This window comes from Carassius auratus, chromosome 24 (assembly GCF_003368295.1).
Source record: "Carassius auratus strain Wakin chromosome 24, ASM336829v1, whole genome shotgun sequence".
Lineage (NCBI taxonomy): Eukaryota > Metazoa > Chordata > Actinopteri > Cypriniformes > Cyprinidae > Carassius > Carassius auratus.
The window spans coordinates 18,995,840-19,012,899 of record NC_039266.1 but is presented as its reverse complement, the minus strand read 5'-3'; the positions used below and the strand labels follow the sequence as shown (position 1 = coordinate 19,012,899).

General features: G+C 36.3%; 2 long non-coding RNA genes across 2 annotated transcripts in view; both read left to right on the top strand.

The window, feature by feature from the left end:
* The first annotated feature begins 2,238 nt into the window (after positions 1-2,238).
* LOC113042522 (uncharacterized) lies at positions 2,239-4,195 on the top strand. Its single transcript, XR_003275588.1, has 3 exons — positions 2,239-2,282; positions 2,444-2,581; positions 3,269-4,195. It is a non-coding gene; the product is annotated as an uncharacterized LOC113042522 (long non-coding RNA).
* Positions 4,196-6,877: 2,682 nt separating this feature from the next.
* The window catches only part of LOC113042523 (uncharacterized), a 59,033-nt gene continuing 48,850 nt past the window's right edge, over positions 6,878-17,060 (top strand). Inside the window, exon 1 of the long non-coding RNA XR_003275589.1 lies at positions 6,878-7,003. This is a non-coding gene — a long non-coding RNA (uncharacterized LOC113042523). The remainder of the gene's footprint in view (positions 7,004-17,060) is intronic.

Below are 17,060 nucleotides of genomic sequence, written 5' to 3'. Positions count from 1 at the left end.
CTAGAAGTGTTTGAACTTCAACAGGAGTGTAGACTAGAGTATCTCGTACCCTTGAGCTAACCTCAACTCTGCCTTGTTTTTCAGAATTGTTCATGCTGTTGATTTCAAACCGTTATTTGGCTATCCTTGGATCCTCAAACAGCCCAGTAAGAGCTTGTGCCTCCGTCCTAAAGACTTTAAGGCTTCCAGCTGTCTTTACTTTCTCTAAAACCAAGCAATGGACTATTGCGAGCCAAGCCAGCCCTAACCAGTATTTTTGGACAGTGGAAGCTCTGAGTAGCCATCAAACGAGGGTAAACCTTTCCAAAAACACAGAGGATATTCTTATTGTGTATTGAATCCTAAATCTATTGTTTGATCTAATTATTCTGCCTCTAAAGCCCTTTTATCCAGGCACTGCTGATGAAACCGAAGCTCAAGAGGAGGCAGAGTGTGTTTGGTTGTTTGAGACATGCTAGGACATCCATAGCACAGAAAGAGATAGAAAGAGAGAGATAAAGAGCAAGAGACAGAAAGAGAGTGAACTGAGTGATTCAGTCACGTACAGCCCAGGCATTATCTAGCCAACAATAAAAGATTACATCATATCAGCTGGCATAATTTCTTCAAGGTCTTTTATTGATTCTTTGAATGGTGAGTGCAGCTGTTGAAAGTGTACAAAAGAAAGTCATTGTATTTACGGGATCACATCAGGATTTTATAGGCACACAGAAATGATTTGACGATTCAGCTTTCATTCATTGGGTGATCACAACTTTCATGTGGCTTTGTAACAGGTACACAACACTCCAGTTATGTTTAATTCCTCTTTGCATGCAAGATAAGCCAGCACTCCTAAACTGAGAACAAAAATTTGACAAACTAGTGAGAAATTACATGACAGTTTATTGAACTCTCATCTGTTGCTGTTACAAATTCGAAGTAAAGGAAGTATTTAAATTTTTTAACTATCTGTAAAAATAAATATTGCCTTTGTCCCAAATGGCACCCATTTAGCTATATTTTGGCAGCATAATGACAAATATTGGGTAGTAGTCTGCTGTAAAGTCAAGTGAAAAATCAACGGTGCAGTGGCGCAAAGAGGGCGCTGTTGAGCATTCAGTTTATATAGTAAAGTGGCAAAATTCGCAGAATTTCGTTGAAATTAAGCAGCCGAAAAAAACGCTTTCAAACAAAGCAGCAAAAGAAACAATTGTACACATTTACATGACTAATTTGAAGCCTCATGGGAAACTCCTGATTTTGCAGATTCCTACAGAAATTACAGGAAGCAATGGTGACCATGCCTTAATTGTGTTGTGGCAAGTCCAGAGGTCCACATGAATACCATTGAAATAAAATTTAGCACATTTCTGCATGCATATTTTTTAAGGAAAATTTGAATATGGAATTAAGTAAAATCCAGTTAACTAAGTGAAGTTAAATTAGCAAATTAAATAAGTAAATTGACCATGTCCAGTTAGAGTTTGATGAGTAATTTCTACTTAATTATTTAAATTTTACCTTGCAATAATGAAGTACTTTTCACTTGGCCACAGTTTGTAAACTTTACTCAAACAACATACTGTATCACTGAAAAAAAAAATGCCATTAAAGCATGTGGTTCACCTACAAACATGTACATAAGAAAGAAGACAGCTCTTTATTCTATTTAAGGTAATATATTGACTCAATATAGAGGAGACCTCAATACTTGGCACATAATACACATGAACTCTAGATGTAACCTAACAACAAAAGCAACAATAAAGCAGTGTAAAAACATCTCGAAAACAGGTGTATTATTTACACCACAAAATTATTTTTTATCAGTGTAGTTTTGGATGGACCATAGCTATTGCCCTTAAAACTTATCAGCATGTTTGTGTTTGTTCCCACTGTAAAGGTGCAGTCTTATTACTGAAATTTTGTGGGCAAAAAGTGTCTACTGTCTGTTGTGAATAGTATAGCAATAGTATAGCAGCCATCAAACAATATGGCAAATTTGTAAGAATGTTATGAAATGTAAATGGTAATTGTAGCAATGGTAAATGTGACTGGCACTTAAAGGGTTAAATATGGCTATTTTACTTACAAAAACGCATCATTTCACCATAGGAGGACTTTTTTTTTTTATCCCCCGGAGCCATTGGAGACACTTTTTTTTATAGATGGGTGATTTTTATTTCACTTCTTTTGGACTGAAGCACTGCTACACCTGCTGAGTGCCATGAAACAGCTTGAGAGATCAAAGACTCCGACTGGATTCGTCTGAAAGAAGAAAGTCATAATCAGACTCGAGGGTGAGTGATTTATGGTCTAATTTTCATTTTTGGATGTGGTAAAGTGCATCATTTCTGCTCCACTTGCTGCATCAAAAAGAACTGCAATTACTTTAAGTGGCACTAGTGATAAAAAAAGTTTAAAATGAACTGTTGTTAACTGAAACTGCGTTGTGTAACAGGTTAAACCCATCAAAGTCACTGACGAGTAAGAACAAGGTGGGTGGAGCTACTGAGGAGTTTATTCGGGGGAGATACATTCGGGGGTTTCTGAGTGACTTAGGACAAGGGGTCTCACACTGTGGACTGCACAAATCAAGGTAATTGTGACTGGCTCAAGCCAGGGGTAAATGACTGATTACTCCACTGAAGAGCAACATCTGTTATATGCCAGTTGCATTCAGATCACTTTGATAATGTTTAATTATGCACAGGGTCACCGGACCAATTCGATTACTACTCAATTACTCCAGAAAATTTAATTGATAAGACAGGACAAAAAACATTAATGATTTTGTGAGATTGTTGCTATGTGCGGAGAGATTTATTACCCTGCGAGGATGTAAATTTGTATGGGTTGGATTTGTCCTCAGGGCACGACAAATTCATGCAAAATACACCAGCAACCGGGGACTAATCTTTCACAACAAACAGAAAAATGGTCTCGTATTTTTGAACGTACTTGAATATGAATGTTGGAAATGAATAAACATGATATATGTAAGAAAAACAAGAATGTTTTAGTCAAATCGAATGCTTGAGAACTGATTGTGATGAATACTGTACATGAAAAATATTTAACACCCACATAAGCCCTAACAGAAGTTGAATTTATGAATTTATGTAAGTCTTTTACAACTATTATGAACGACTTTATTTTCCAAGGTTGCATTCCTGTCCTTTGAAATAACACAAAAATAGAGGAAGTAGAAAGAATGCGCACACACACACACACACAAACCTTTTGTGCATCTCAGAGACTACTTTTGTTGTTTCACTGCACTCAGGATGGATAAAGAACACAGAGGGGGACGCTGCCCTGGTGGGACAGGAAGTAGAGACGCAGAGGGGAGCAACTTCACCTGCTGATCACCTTCAGTCTGACCGGTGGGACTGGCCTCTGATTGGACGTGTCTGATAGCCCATCCAATTGATGGGAATGGGAGAGAGAGAAAGGAAGAGGAACCTGATGACAGTTCCCTGCAGAGATGAAACTCCTCAGAAGCGCTCAGAGAGAAGATGACACTTCATACCACATCATTTGATGGGATTCAGAGAGGGTTATGGATCCTGTCACACAGCCAAATGAAGTCGAGGGGAAAACCGAGTCCCAGGGCTCTTCTCTGCTCCAACACCAGCCTGTAAATATCATGCATTATTGATGGGATAAAATTTTGATTCTTGTTAGTTTTAAAGCTGACATTATGCTGGGCAAATTAAAGATGTGATGTTTAATGCCATGTATAGAGAAAGCATCTTCTAGATAAAAATGTATGCCATAATGAATATACAAAATTCACAAATAAGATCTTGTTAATAATCAATGCAATTAAAAATAGAGAAAATGAAGATTTTTTTTTTCTCTCTCTCTCTCTCTTTTATCCCCAACCCCCGCCCCCCAAAATTTAAAATGAGAACAAGCACATTAAATCACGGATTATTCTTGACATGTGAAACAGTCATTGGGGAATTGGATTTGACATGGTCATACATGAAGCAAATCCTGTTTGAAGCTAATCGTTTTAAACACACTTCCATGCCAAAAACCTGACAATACAGTCTCCCACACACTGTTCAGAATAATGCTGTTGAGACAATAAAGGATCATGCATTACTCAGCTGATTGTGAATGCTCTTTCATTTACAGAATAAATGACGCCACTTATCCAGCACCACAGCAATTCCCTGTCTGTCTGTATATGGACAGAGACATATCTATATGCACACTCGCAGTAAATGTTGCTCTACATTATCATAACATTATATTACCAAGTAGTCTTTCACCTCATGACCAGAAATGGCCCAAGCAGTGAATAATCATCAGCGTAATACTCTCTAGTGCTGATGCTTGTGAGGAAAGAGTGGCTTCTATCTCCAGAATGACAGGCATTAGGGGTTTAGACAAGTTTATTCAGCAAAAATAACCCATATTTCATGTTTGATTTTGTGAGTATGATTCTTCATAAATTTGATATTTTAGTCATACTGCCCACTAATAGATTTAGGTCAAAAACTGTGTTGCGGTGAGTGATGAGATAGCCCTTCACAAAAGACAGATGACCATTGCTGTGGTCAATTACATTTTACACAAAAATGGATTTCATTGGCTGTAAAAGTTTTAACGAAATTGGCGGGAATGTAATTAGATTGGCTTGCTAGCTATAACAAGGTTTTCAAAAAGGGAAAATATGTACTTTGAAAGGTTTAATGCAATTAAAATAGTTTTTTTTTTTTTGCCTTGGAAATGTAACTAAGGCTAAGTATTATTAGAAATCAGGGCAGATTCACTGAAAAAAAAAAATAATAATAATAATTTTTGTTAAGGTAAGCAGTTGCAAAATGTTATAAGTCAACTAAATTTGTTTATTTAAATTTAGATAAAATAAATTGATTCCAACCACTTACATTACTATTAATACTATTTTATTAATAAATTAAATGATTTTATATTTCAGTGTAGGATTTATTTATTCTGAAGAATTCTTCTAGGTTTAAATGGATATTTCACCCAAAAATGTCATCTATTTGATCATTTACTCACCCTTACATCGATACAAACTGGTATGAGTGTCTTTCTTGTGTTGAGCACAAAAGAAGATGTTGACGTTAGCCACTGACTTCCACTGTATGCAAAAACAAATAAATAAAATAAAGTGGCTACTGTCAACTGTTTGGCTACCAACAATCTTTTAACTATCTTCTTTTGTGTTCAACAGAAAAAAGAAACCCATACATGTTTGGAAAAGTGGATTTATGGCAGAATTAATTTTTTGGTGACCTATCCCTTTAAGCACCATTTCTCGAGTAGCCTACAATACACTTTTATGTACTGGTGGCCAGCTGTTTATGGTTGAGGCAACAAGTCCTGACCTGATTTATGACCAAGGCAAGAAATACAAAATGAATAACAACAACAAACATGGCAGTCCTGTTTAAAATGCCAAGTCACTCTGGAATTGCTGTTAACTGTCTCACTGCTGCAGTATCGACTGCAATAACTGCTGCTTTTCAGAGCCACAGTCACGAATTCTAATTATTTGCCAATAAACACACCTATTTTCAAGATAAAAGCCAGCAGAATAAAAGATGACTGAAATGATCAATATAAACAATCTTTGCAAAGACATTCAATTTTAACATGATTTCAAGCAGCATCTCAAATCAGTGATGCTATCTTACCTTAAAGCAGCCAATAGAGAATTATAGGTTAGTGATTAGCGTAAATATACACAGCCTTTAAAAGATCACTGTAATGAACCAAAGATCAAGATGATCAAATGCTTTGAAGGGCACACATATAAAAAATGACACAATATTCAACGAGTCCTCTCTCTGCAAACATTGAGTCACTGTACAAATGGAAGTTAACATCCTCTGCTGCTTGCATTACAAAGAACTGGATCACCACTGAAACACTATTCGACTGGAAGACGCTTCTGTCACAAGGTGATCAATACAAGATGTGTGTGTTGTACTAGATCTAACAAACCCTGCTGTTAGGGATCATCTGCATTTTACCGGCTTGTCTGAGGGATGAAGGGAAAATACATTTGTGTCAGTGTATTTTTTATATACATGCATAATTACTGTCATCATGGGAGCTTGAATTCAGAATTCTCAAGTTATGATAACATTAAAGGTTGTTTTATGGGAAACAGTTTCGCAGGGGCTTCATTCTGGAAATAAACTGAACTTTACATGTAACAAATAAAAGGTAATGCAGCACATACCTAACACCCTAGAAACCCCTAACAACAGGCCAACAAGCTTTCAAAACAGCTTGCAATTAAAAATCAACGCCTTGGCACACCTTCTCATTCAAAGAGTTTTCTTTATTTTCATGACTATGAAAATTGTAGATTCACACTGAAGGCATCAAAACTATGAATTAACACATGTGAAATTATATACATAACAAAAAAGTGTGGAAAAAACTGAATTTTATTTATAATTCCATATATAATTCCACATGTGTTAATTCATAGTTGTGATGCCTTCAGTGTGAATCTACAATTTTACATTGTAATGAAAATAAAGAAAACTCTTTGAATGAGAAGGTGTGTCCAAACTTTTGGTCTGTAATGTATATATGCCAATAACATTTTCAAGACAGGGATAAGTTACGGTACCATTGTGTTTACATTGAATCTCGTCGTCCTCACGCGCTGTCCAGTGTGCAGAAAGTTAGCGTCTAACAAACTTTATCTGCTGTCTGAAAGACCCTCAACAGGTGCCCACCAGCCCCTCAAGGAGCTCTCTAGACATCTATGCGGTTGCTTTAACTGTCAATTCGATGTCGCAGTGGACGATTTTCAGCCATTCTGACTATATATGCGAAAGGATCCTGTAGTTTCTCAAGAAAGACGACGAGTGAACTCTGGAAGTAAACCTGTACGGCTCGAAAGCGGGACTATCGTCGGAATACAAACACTTGTATTGCTCTGACTTCATTTCATCTTCATTCGTTTTGCTTTGGAGGAAATATGGCACGAATGCTGAGCAAGGAGACTCCGGATATCGAGGTATAAACATTGTGTATCATAACATGGACCCGTATTGTCATGTTGCCAGTCTGATGTGCGTTAAAATGAATCTGTGATACTACACATAACTCAGTAATGGTGAAAGAAGACTTTTTTTTCTTAGCGTTAAATCATCGCATTTTCATGAGAAAATCTTCAACTTTTTATCCAACTTATCAATGTCCATAAGTTCCATTTAAAAGTAACCCCTGTGTTTACATAGTTGTTTTTTTTGGAAGTGAGAAAGTTGGGCAGTAGTTAGTGTTTCAGGTCAAAGTTTCTTAATTCCCTGATACCAGTCCTTCATGACAATACATTTTGTATAGTTTTAATACATAACTGACTCTTTTGCAGTGGTCAGTTAACCCTTTATGCTACATTCCTGCTGTGTACAGTATGTGTATTTGTGTGTGGGTGTGTTGAAGTACCAGAGTATTAATGCATAATGCAGTATACACTATATTCTGCATACTTTATTTTTATTTTTATGTGAGCCAGCCAGTGTATAGTATTAACTAGGTGTTTTAGTACATTGTTTTAGTGGTTTGTTTACAGTAACTGTTGTGATGTTGTTGTTTTTTAATGGTTGATAAAACGTATGTTGGATTGTGGCAACAAGCTACATTTCCTATTCCCTATTGATGAAATTTCACAATACCAAAGCAAAATCTAATATGCTATTGGACACACTCATTAAAATAACGAATGTTCATAAAATAAATTACAGAATCAGACAATGGCCAGCCAGTGTAGCCTTCAGGCATTTCTCAATGAAGTAAACTTTGCTGAATGGTTTTCATGTAAATATTGAAGAAAATACCCAGGAACAAAGAATAGACATAAGAACAGTGATTTTTTTCCCCTCTCTTCTTTGTTGTTAATATATTTGTTTGTTTAATATTAATCAGGCCTGTTAGGCCACATTTGAACTTGAAGTCCACCAAAAGTTAAACATTTTCTGAAAATGTACTCACATTCAGGTCATCCCAAGATGTAAATGTGTTTCATCAGAAAAAATTTGGAGCAATTTAGCAATACATCTCTCTCATCAGTGGATCCTATACTGCGAATGGGTGCCGTCAGAATGAGAGTTCAAACAGTTGACAGAAACGTCACAATAATCCACAAGTAATCCACATGACTTAAGTTAATAAATCAATATCTTGTGAAGTGAAAAGCTTTTTTTTCTATAAACAAATTCATCATTAAGACATTTTTAACTTTAAAACCGCTGCGTTCAGCTAAATAGTCAGAAGCAATGTTGGAGTTCTCGATACATAATTTTTGCATGATATTACAAGTGAAAAAATGTGAGAAGACAACAGGGGCTGCATTTTTTGCTTATGGAATATGGACTGGTATTGAATTATTTGTTGATTATTGTGATGTTTTTCTCAGCCGTTTCAACTCTCATTCTCAGAGCACCCATTCACTGCAGAGGAGTGGCATTCTGTGCACACAGAAGGTTTACTTACTGTGCACAGTATACATACTGCAAAAAATAATGAGAGTAGTATGCTAGTGTGCTGTTTTGAACATATCCTCTGTAGGTGTGAGGATACTGGTTGTTAAGATCTGGAAAGTGTTCCTGGAATGCTGCCATAACAAATTCTGTTCCACTAGTTGAATACAAATGATGTGTGTTGCAGGAAAGTGTTGATGCACAATGGAAATGTTGGCAATCATTTCAGTGGTATACAAAGGATTTCTTTTAAACCATTTTGAAGTGTTTTAATGATATATGAATGCCTTAAGGGTTGTACTATGGACAGTTTCTGCATTCATTTAGCATTCAGCTCTCATTCTTGTAGAGAGCATTGCGATCCAAACAAGCACTGAACACACTGGAAATAATGGCATGTCCAGATAATCCAATTTCCCAGTTATTATATGGTTAGTTAGGTCGGAGTTGCAGACTGCAATGCTGTAATGCATCTCACAACTATGTGGTTAATAAGCTGTACTGCTAACCATGTGAGAATCACATGTCATTTTATACCATTAACTAAATCCGGAGTATAAGGAAGTTTAGCTGTCCCTGTATTTCACTGTTACCTGTTTTGGCTCTGTGGTCTGTACTAACAGTTTAATCAGCTTTCTACTGACATTTAGTCAATGTGACTGGCCGATTTTAACTTTATCCGTTGTCTTGCTTTCATTGAGTTGCAATAACGTGTCTGACAATGAATGGTGAAAGAGTTAAAATAGCTAATTTGATTTTATAAAAAAGTCACCAAAAAGCTTCACAAAAAAAGATATATTCAGAGTGCCAAGTGATCAAATTTATCAGCAGCCAAACGCTGGTTATTACATTTAAGATCTGAGCCGAAGGTTGTGCTTGAACGCGACTTGATTAAACATTTTGGAAACTTTTACAGCATATATCAGAAATGATAACACACAAGTGCTTGAACTGAAATGTTATAGCTCTTTATAGCACTCTCTAATTGTCTAATTTGTTTTGTAACTACAAATTAATTTCAACGTGGTGAGCACCAGAGATGTAGATTTAGTGCCTTCACGGATAATTTGTAATGTTTTAATTTACATTTCTTTGAATACACACCATTTCTAAAGAAATTTTGATTGACTGTTAACATAATTAAATTTTTTTAAGCAAACCACAGCTTTGAAGATTAAAGGAAATTCAGGGCAGTTGGCCCTAAATAACATTGTTTCATTGAATCGTGCATTCAAAAGAAATATTGTGAAATACATCAAAAATCATTGTGAACTGAATTGAATTTCTTAATATATTTATTTTAGTAATATCCTTTGACATTTCCATTATACAAAAAGACGAACATTTGTTTTGTTTTTCCAGATTCAACCATGCAGCAGTAATATGTTTTAAAATTCTTTGTGCTACTTTCACTAAAGCTGTGTAACTGGGAGTAAACCAGTTGAGTTTATGCTTATTTTCTGTTCCAGCGATCTAGGTTGTTCAACATGTGCATGTGTTTAGGCAAACCAATCAGATATTAGGCAGCATGTTGTTCTCGCTCCACAGGTAAAAAACAGAGTTTTTAGAATATGCTTGCTGTGTTTAAGGATGCGTCTGGTTTAGCATAGTGCTGGTGTTCCTGAACTTTTTTGTTTCTTTTTCTTTTTTTTCTTTTTAGCTGTAAAATATTTTATCAAAGTACCCCCTGAGACTTTAACGTTCAATTTCAATAATTTAACAACACATGTTCACAATTCTTTAATATTGGTTAATAGTCATATGACATGCAAGTAAACAGATAAAATATACATTTCAGTAAGTATGTAGGGCTGCACGTCTCTGCTGCTAATAGAAATGGTTAAATTTAAGGTGGTTCACATCTGGGTTTACTCTTCACAAGAATCAGCCAACTAACACTACAAGTTATAATACAAATATCTATGTCTTCAATTCTTCACTTTCAGCACATCACATCTTCAAGCTTTTGTTTAGGTTTGTGGAATATTGCTGAAATGCTGTAAACTTCTGTCCACCAAATCTCTACCCTAGTGCATACTCGCATCTTTTTCATAACTGCATGCTGTTGTCTTTTTTGTATCTGTCTTTTTTATGTGATTTCACAGTATAGTGTAGTCGATGTCATTGCAGACATTTTTAATTCTATACTTGTTAAGACAATTAAAAAAAGCATAGGCGTCATTTACTTTTTCCATGGCCGATTTGCTCCCCATCATTTTCTGAAATAGCCTTTGGCAAGGATGTATCTAATATAGAGGATATATCTCCAGTTGATGATTCTGAATTTTCTTTTCATTGATGTGTTATATTACAGCATTGAGTGATGATCTTACATTTTGTTTTAAAGTTTTATGTTTTACTGAGTTGTTGTAGCAGAAAGTGACAGAAGTAGATTCAAAATGGGCTTTTAGAGAATTTAAAGGCACAGTTCACCAAAACTGAAAATTCTCAATCAAGTCATCATTTACTCATCCTCAAGTTGTTCCAAACCTGTATGTATTTCCTTCCTCTGTTGAACACAAAATACATGAGGAAAATACAATTGAAGTCAATGGCTATAAGCAACTGTTCAAGTACGAACATTCTTCAGGGTTCAACAGAAGAAAGAAACTCTGAGGTTATGAACAACATGAGGGTGGGTGAGTTCATTTACGGTCCATTTTAATAGCACCCAATAATGGTTACATCCTTATTTAACACCACTATTTAAAGGTGATTTGCCCATTATATCTTGCGTCTGCAGTCAGGTTGATTGGAAACATAATGGTGTTGGTTACGCTACGCATGGTGGAAAATGTTTAGCATTTACTCTTGTTGTGAAACTCATTGCATGTTAATATGAGTAAAGATGGCTGCATCTCCATGCTGGGCAACACTTATGCAATCTTTATGGAGAGCTGAGGAGAGTAAGTCAAGCCCTTCATTAGCATCTTTATTCAGGCCATAATGACAACACTGACATGACCTTCGGCTCTTCGCTGCACTTAAGACTGGGACTAAAGGACTCCTGTCTGCCATTGAAAATGGCTTTCTAAATCTCATAATAATTGCCTTCTCTGGAGCAATTAAATCTTTAATTTTTCTGCAGTTCTGTCAGATGTCTTATTTTAATATCCATCCGCACTTCTGAAAGCGCTAAATGTGGGGCCCTTTTGTGCACACATGTAGATTAATTAAAATCCTCCTGGACTGCTATTAGAGTTCATTAAAAAAACCCACAGCAATACAGCATTTAAACAAAGAGGTATGACTCCGCTGGCAGACCTCTGCGCCTTCCCGGCCCGCGCTCTCATCAGACGTCTGGAACGCTGACAGGGGATTGCTCCAAAATAAAATGCAAATGAAATTTTATGGAAATAGTTGGCCACTCGAAAAGCTTGCATGTTATTGCAAATCACTGAGGCTGCAAGCGCTCAGCTTTTTAACCCTTAAGACTGTAGCTGCAAAACATCTCGCATCTCCCTCACTCTGTTTACCTCCCTGCATGATGTAGATGGAAATTTTGCATCATGAATGAATGTTGTGAGTACAATTTGCACCGGTTTACCACGCAGATGCTTCAGCTGCTTCCTTGCTGTTCGAGGTGAGGTCGCCTACAGGCAGACATTAGTCCTAAAATCGTGTTTCCTGATATTTTATTGCTTAGCACGTGTGCAACTGGTATTTGCACCATCTATCAAAGCGTATGACAAACTGAAATCCTGTTACAAGTTCGTGGTATTAACAAATAAATATTTGCTGCAAAGGTTGCCGAAAAATTGCTGCATTCAACCAGAGACAGTCTAAGAGGTGGAGACAGACCATTCACAAAGATATATAAATGGGAAAAATACAGAAGTCCAGGCTTCCAGTAAAAAGAGCCAATCATCTTTTTGATAGCATTTGCTTGCTGTAGAATGTTTACGTGCATTACCAGCATTAACCTTAAAAATACCTAAAGTTGTTTGGTTTTAGCAACTTTTGGAGATGATACTGGTAAAGAACCTTTTTTTTTTTTTTTGCTCTCATTAGCTCTCATTAGCTGATTTTAATTTAAATGTGAAATATCTATGTTTCAGTGTTTATACGTGTGCGCAGATCTTAAAAAAAATAAATAAATAAATTAAAATACTGTAGTTCAAATGTGTCAAGTTCTTAGAAATGTACTTTTTGTGTTTTGTGTAACCATTAATTAACGTATTTTAATAACATGTTAAGAAAAATGTATCTGAAATTATTACTAAGTATTAAATGTATAAAAAAGTAATTTCCAAGTATTTAATATATTTTAAAGGTATGAAGTAATTTCTATAAATATATATATTAAAAAAATAATAAAAACGTTAATAATTCGTAATAAATAATTTTAGGGAGACAAACCACATGACATTTTACAAACTGAACTAAATGCGATATATATATATATATATATATATATATATATATATATATATATATATATATATATATATATATATATATATATGTACATGTGTGTGTGTGTGTGTGTGTGTAATATTATGTGTGTATGTATAATTGGCATAAAAGTTATTCAAAACCAATGAATCTAACATAAATACAAAGATTATATTTCTAAGAAACTGACGCATTCAAGTACTTTTTTTCTTGTCTTTTAAACATTTTGGACAGTCTTATAAACCACTGACCTGTATTTCAAATTTGGAATAAAATAGGCTTTATTGTGTCTAGTCAAATAAACCAGTATATATGGGTCAATGATATGATGCTTGTTCCTGAAACATAATCTTGACAGCGTTTTGGAGATTTTCAGCTGTGTTTGTATGCCACCAAGCAAACTGACTTGCCTTAAAGCGCCTTTGATTCCACCCTGCTGTGTGTCATATTTTGATTGCTGTCTCTGATTCAGATGCAGGCCTGCGCGTGGCATCTTGTTTGGTGCAGTGGTGGATCAGTAATTGCTCCTCTGCCAGAGTTAGGTCAGACTGCTCTTGTGATCAATCAGTACAGCAGAGATGGTATGGAGGGGTTTGTCACAGAGCCACCGTCCCTTGCATGCAAGCGGAGAACCTTCTGCAAAGCCAGTACATACCTGGCCGCACGATTCATCCCACATCCCCCTCTTCCTTTGATCCCCCTGGGGGGGCGTACACATTCATCTGATCACATGTGACCCCTCTGTCTGCTGCAATCTCTGTCTGCAAACTCAATCCCCCTCAGTGGAGTTCATCGCCCAGGCTCCCTCAGGCCAGTCAGCTCGTTTACACACCCAAGAAGCATGTGGCATATTGAACCTTTTTTTCCTTTTCCCAGTCCCCCCCCCCCCCCCTCTAGGTTTCAGATAAAGCCTCGGTCATCAAGCCCTGATTCTTTACAGTTCATTTCCCTTCTGTTTCTCTGCTAATTGTTTTTCAAGCTTCAACATGGCCAGGGACCATTTCAAATGCTGCATAATGAGGCTCTGGCACATATTGGCCATTACAGAATTAAACCGCCTCGCTGGGGGCGTGGCCAGATGTGCTTCATTCTGCTCTGTGAGTGGCTGGGAATGTTGATTGACAGGCTGAGGGGAGGGTTTTAGGCTGGTCTAGCTGGCACAGAGAGAGGGAGAGCAAACGATTCATATGTAGCTGACGGGCACCTTCAGACGCCCTCTGCAGGACGGATAAGAGACAAACAAAAAGCACATATTGCCTTAAAGGAATAGTTCACCTAAAAAAGAAAGTTCTTACTCACTTGACTTTTGTGGGATGCAATTCAGAGCGCTTTTCCATAAAATAATATAATAAAGTGGATGGTGACCCTTACTATCAGACAAGAGTTTTCATGAATAGCGACTTAGATTATAGTTTGTTCCTGACACAAAAATATCAAATGATCTCAGAAGTTTATGAATATGATATGATGCTTTTTTTCCATTTCTCGAGATTGACAGCCCCTGGTCTTCATTGTATACTGAAAAAAAAATGGATTTAAACATTTTCTCTAAGAAATCGCTAGTTAATTTAACAAACAGTTACAAAGATATAGTAATGCCGCGTTTCCACCGAAATTACCCGGAACATTTGTACCAGGAACTTTTTTTCCCAGGAACTTTTTTCCCCCCATACCCCTTGCTTTCTGCGTTTCCACCACGGTGTAAAGTACCGGGTAGATTAGGCAAATAGACTGGTGACGTAGGTCTGCGCGTTTCTCAATACAAAGTACCGCTGATTTAAAAAAGAAAAAAAAAGGTACGCTGATTTTGGACGTGCATCATTGGTAGTGCATTCGACTGGGGAGTGTGATGTCAGCGACTACGCGAATCCTGTAATTTTCCTCTCTGTATATTTACAATAAAACAAAATAGGATATAAAATACCACTGCCTCCTTTGGTTTCATTTAAGCATAATAACAGCTGCAGAAATGTACTTAGTTCAGGGATATGTGTATATGCAGCCATTACAATGAAACAAAATATTATATTTATAATATTATAATATTTTATTTTCATTTTAACATATAGATAAATTGAATACAGACCAAAGAAAACCTGTTAGATTTACCCCGCAGCTGAATTATGTTATGTTTAACCACTGAAGAGACATCAGAGCCAGCGGCACATATCAGAAGATCTATCCGAGATGAGGCTGCTCTCTGCGGATACATGAGGACTGAGCTTCCGCTGATCGAGTGGAGCTTACGGTGTCTGAGATCGGCGAAACGCATTTTTAAATAGGCACTGTCTTTATAAATAAACCACAGATTTGAGTTTTAAACAACTACATTCTCGCCTGAAATACTTTTAAAATTACATTTCATGACACAATAACAGTAATATTTTGAAAATGTTGATTCGAATAAATGGTGGTTGAACTCAACCAATGCTGCGTGAACTCAACCAATCAGAATGTTTAGCGCCAAAGTCCCGCCCCCGAAAGTTCCGGAACTTTGATAAAGTACCACCTCGCCAGCAGGGACTTTCTGAGGGGCATTTTTTTACCCGGAACTTTATTTAGTTCCTGGTTCCTGCGGTGGAAACACACCGAGTACCAGGCCAAAGTCCCTAGTTCCTGGGTAAAGTTCCTGCGGTGGAAACGCGGCTTAAGTAGAAATCTGATATAGTATTGTCTTAGAAAACACACAATAAGATTTACTTGCAACTTTGAAAAATAACTTTTTTTTTAATTATTACAAATAATCAGCTAGTAATACAATGAAACATGAAATTTTGAAGTAAAGACTGAAGTTATATTTTTGTTTTAATTACAACTTTGAAAAATATTTTTTTTGCTGACTGTGGAAGAAAGCGGCTCAGACATTATGCTAAATATCTGCTTTTGTATTCCACAGAAGAAACAAAATCATCCAGATCTGAAAAGCCATGAGGGTGTGTACATGATTAAATATGTTAACTTTAGAGTGAACTACCTCTGTAACCACTTAATTGCCTTGTAGGTGAGGTAAAGCGAGGAAAGAGAACATTGGATTATGTTTGTATCCTCCATTTGGTCAAATTTAACTATCCGTATTTTGTCCGTCTTATATTTCCCTTGCTGTCCACCCACATTTCTCAGCAAGCAAAGTTTACAGCTGTCAGTGCCTCAGCAATAGGGAAGGGCTGAGTGATCTGTATGTATTTTTTGTTTTATTCTCAGTGGAGAAAGTCAGACAAGCCTTTGCTTTCACTCCCTGACTCCAAAATCATTTCTCTGACTTATAATCCATAAGACATTTTTTTTTATGAATTGAAATGTCTTGTTTTGAAAGATTCAAGGTTAGGAAAGTTCCTCTGGTGTAGACATGCATAATATGGAGGCTTGACCATTTCAAAAATGAGCTAAATGCCTCACAAGCTCCTTTATTCAGCTAAATGTACCCAGTGTTGTTTAGTTGTTTTATTGACAGAAGTAATAACATGCATGAAAGATGACAGCTGTTTTTGAGTTTCAGTGATTATATCAATATTGTCTCTTAATAAATCAATCTGAATGTAATGACAATAAATTAATTAGATAATGAAAAATATATGATTAAAAAGTCATTTTTGGGAAACAGTGTCATTGGTGCCAAAACATCTGAATAATGTATTAATGTATTTGTTTTTATTTTGAATTTCTGTAAACAGGATTTCTTGCATGTAGTAAAATACTATTGTATACTATAGTAAATAAAGTTGAATCAAATAATGTGACAGTCAGTAGCCTGTTAATTATATCAGTAGTACCTTAAGGAGACACAAATGGCTCCACTTCCTGACTGACATATAGTCTCTCTCTCTCTGTCAGAGGTATTTTGTTATTTTCAGGTTTTCAAGTGGACTAAATATTTGGTGCCGTTGAGGTACATCAGCCAGCCCAGATGAAGATTTAATGCGTTATGTGTATCTGTGTCTCATATACTGTTCCGAAGCTAATAGGAAAGCAAATTATATTCAAAGCCTGTGTTTGATACTGCGGATCTTTATTCCGCTAACGGTAGATCAATATGTGGAAATTCCCCTATTGATCTGAGCCAAAGACAGAACAGGGTGGCGGCTTGCCAGCTGATGTTTAGTTATTTTCCACTTTTTTAGCTTTAAATTATTTCCTGTTCAAGGGATTAAGGTGTTAAAGAGTTAAATTTTAGCTGCATGTTCACACCGTGTACCCTAAGAA